Genomic DNA, 3,183 nt, shown 5'->3' with positions numbered 1-3,183 from the left:
ATTAATAAGCTTCAAATAAGGGAAAAAAAAGCTTCTCGTTTTCTGCTACTTTAACCCACCTTAAAGTTAGACTCCCTACTAAAGAAACCCTTTGAAGTTTGAACCTCACCAGCTCCGAGATCAAATTGATAAACATTTCTAGTTTACGACAGAAGAGAAAAATAAAAGATATCAGACAACGTGACTTCCAAGATCCTACTGTTCTCGGATAGAGCTAATTGTTGAAAGTAAAATAGAAGCCCAGAAACCCAGATGAGGAGATTAGACAAGTGAAATTACATAGTAGAGAAGAATGAACCAGAAGCCATTAAAGTAAAATGTAGAAACTGAGTTACAAAGCAGTAGAAACCAACAAAAGCAGAAGAAAAAAATCAGGCATTATGGTTGTGGATCAAAACTCTTACTGGTTCCCGCGGCAGCTGGGAGGAAATGAAAAAAGTACACAAGGCTTAAGATTTGTAGTTTACCTGGAAGGAGATTTAGATTTCTGATAATCTCTACTCTTTGTCATGTTATAAATGATACACACTTCGTATGAGTGATATACTAAATAATCTCCGAGCTAACTCACTAGGCTAAATTCCCGTGTCCTAAACTTCAATACATTCCAAAGGTCAGGCCCAGGTAAAGCCCTATTTGTTGACGTTAAAACACTGGTAGACCCGTATACACTGTTGCTGAGTACCACTTTGATTTTCCTGCGCATACTTATACTAATACATGGAACAATCAATGACGGAGCAATAAGCCTGTGCATCCCACAAACATCACGGTGAAAAAAGAAGAGATCTGCAGCTACTTAACATTAAGAAAACAACGAGCAGTGTATCACAGCACTCCACCCACAGAACATTTCAGGAGGAGGAAAATGAAAATTGAATTAAGATTAGATCTAAGAGAGCCTTTACAAAGCAGAAGCAAATAACGAAAACAAAAGAAACCTTTTTTTCCCATTAGACCTGAGAAGCAGCAGCAGTAGCATCAAGTAAGCTTATAGGCAACAACATGACATGTTTTTCTCTCTTTTAATCCTATCTGGCTCATGTTCAGGCCGGTGATCACCCAATCACCAGGAAAACCCAACCTGAAAATAGAAATGAATAAACCACAATACAACTCGGGGTTATAAACCTGTACATAAAATCTCCTTCCTTTCTTGCAATTCGCTGACCTCATAAAAGCCAATCATGATCATAAGGGAATGGCCGAGTGACCGCCGGGTCAAGGCAGGATCGTCTCTGACAGCAGAAAAAAGTAGTTACTTACTAAACATAAGGAGGCGGGCGGGCCTGAGCCCAGGCATAAACGTCATGAGGAAGTTGGCCGTTGGTGAGCAGATTAGGAGGGACGTTATAGATGGGCATGTTCACGGACGGATCGTTCATCTGCTGAGCCTGCGACGCCGTGAGGCCGGACGACTGGAGCGAAGGGCCGCCGGCGTTGGGGCCCTGCAGCTGCATCGGCGGCTCCTCCTCGTCCAAAGGAAGCCTCTCGTAAGTAGCATTGATGAAAGTAGCGGCGATCACCACGACCGGCCCAGAGGCCAAGAGAGCCCCCACAACGCTCCCGCCCACAACCTGCCCTTGCCCGCCGGACAGATAAATCGTCAGCCCAGTCGCCCCGGGGGGAGCCGGCGGAGGGAGAAACGCGCCGGACAGAGACAAGATCTCGAAGCGCCCGTGCAGAGTAACGATCGCGTTCGGCGCCGTGGGCTGCCGCAGCGTCACATTCGTCACCGTCCCGCTCCCGCTCAGAATGCAAATCCCCCGCTGCCGCCTCCTCGCGAACGTCGCAACGCTCTCCACAACGTCGCAGCCGTTGGCGATTTCCAGGACGTGGGCGCGGAGAGCGTTTGCGCTGTCCCGGGTGATAATTATCGGCGGTTTCGGCTTGTTCTTCGACCCCGGCGGCCTCCCGCGCGGCCTCCTGTTGCCCTCTCCGCCCTCGCCCGAATGCTGCCCCTCGTCCTTGTTGTTGTTGTTGTTGTTCACCGTGTTGCTGTTCTCTCCACGCCCTCGTTTCTTCAGCCCGCTGTTACCGCTGTTCTCGTCCTCGGATGTGTTCTGCAGGTCTCTTGCGGTTTGCATACCGTGGCCGTGGCCGTGTCCCGGGCCTGGTCCGTGCCCGGACGCCCCGCCGGGATCCACTCCCGGCATCCCCACATTCCCCGTCCACCACCGGTTCGCCAGCTCTGCTCTCTCAATTTCGCCCTTAAAAAAACCCCTAAAACCAGGCCTCCTTTTCTCTCCTCTCCTTCTTCTCCAATTCCTTGCAGCCCAACCCGACTAGTTTCAATTCCCTCTTTAGCACCTTTCTCTTTTCTTCTCTCCTATCCTCCAATTCCTTGCAGCCCAAGTGCACAAATCTCAATTCCCTTGCAGCCCAAGAAGAATAAGTTCAATTTGTCTCTTCCCCTCTCCTCTCACTGCTATCCTCCAATTCCTTGCAGCACAAGCCTCGAATCTCTTGCAGCCCTAGAGAACAAGATTCAATTCGCTTTCAGCCAAAGGAAACTGATTTCAATTTTCCTCAGAGCGCAAAGCACAATTTGGTTTCCTTCCGAGTCCAAGATCACTCGTTTTGATTCCCCGGGAATTCGAATTAGGGCAAAAAAACGCAAATTAGGGCAACAAGAGGCCCGGGATCGAGCTCGAACTGGCATCCATTGCCTGAGTGAATTCTCTACGCTTAGGCGAAGCTCACAAGAGCCCAATTTTTGGCCCTCATGTCTCAGGTTCGACTCTCGGCAGAAGAAGAAAATGAAATTGTCATCGATTGATCTCTCTCGCCCAGCAGCAGGAATAAGAGCCCAGCACCCCCGAGCTATAAGTAAAAGAACAAAGCATAAAACTAAAGCATCGCGAACGGGACAAAACAAATAAAGCCCAAGTACGAATAAAGAAATCAGAAAATCAGAAACCGCTTGTTTTTGGCCCGCCAACCGTAGTTTTTTTAAGGTTGTTTTGTTTGGATGGAAATTAGGGTTGTGGCAGTGGGACAGCCTGCGCGTGGGCAAGTGGGGCATGGGCCGCGTTCTTGTCTCTTTCCTCTCTCCTGCTCCTCCTCTTCTCCCAACGCTCTCCCATCTCCACTTCTAACTCCTCAACTACTCGAGCCCCTAAATATTCATTCATTTTTTATACATCGCCCCCTGCATCTAACACTAAACTACTCGAACCCCTA

General features: G+C 48.7%; 1 pseudogene across 1 annotated transcript; it reads right to left on the bottom strand.

Annotated features, from left to right (window-relative positions):
- Nucleotides 1-922: 922 nt before the first annotated feature.
- Nucleotides 923-2,157, bottom strand: LOC149544061 (AT-hook motif nuclear-localized protein 16 pseudogene; annotated as a pseudogene). Its single transcript, XR_016355731.1, has one exon. The product of XR_016355731.1 is annotated as an AT-hook motif nuclear-localized protein 16 pseudogene (transcript).
- Between the last annotated feature and the right edge of the window lie 1,026 nt (nt 2,158-3,183).

Source organism: Cupressus sempervirens, chromosome 8, assembly GCF_028749045.1.
Source record: "Cupressus sempervirens isolate cs-2001-9-10 chromosome 8, ASM2874904v1, whole genome shotgun sequence".
NCBI classification, from domain to species: domain Eukaryota; kingdom Viridiplantae; phylum Streptophyta; class Pinopsida; order Cupressales; family Cupressaceae; genus Cupressus; species Cupressus sempervirens.
Note: the sequence above shows the minus strand (reverse complement) of the source record. Positions and strands in the feature narration are given on the sequence as shown.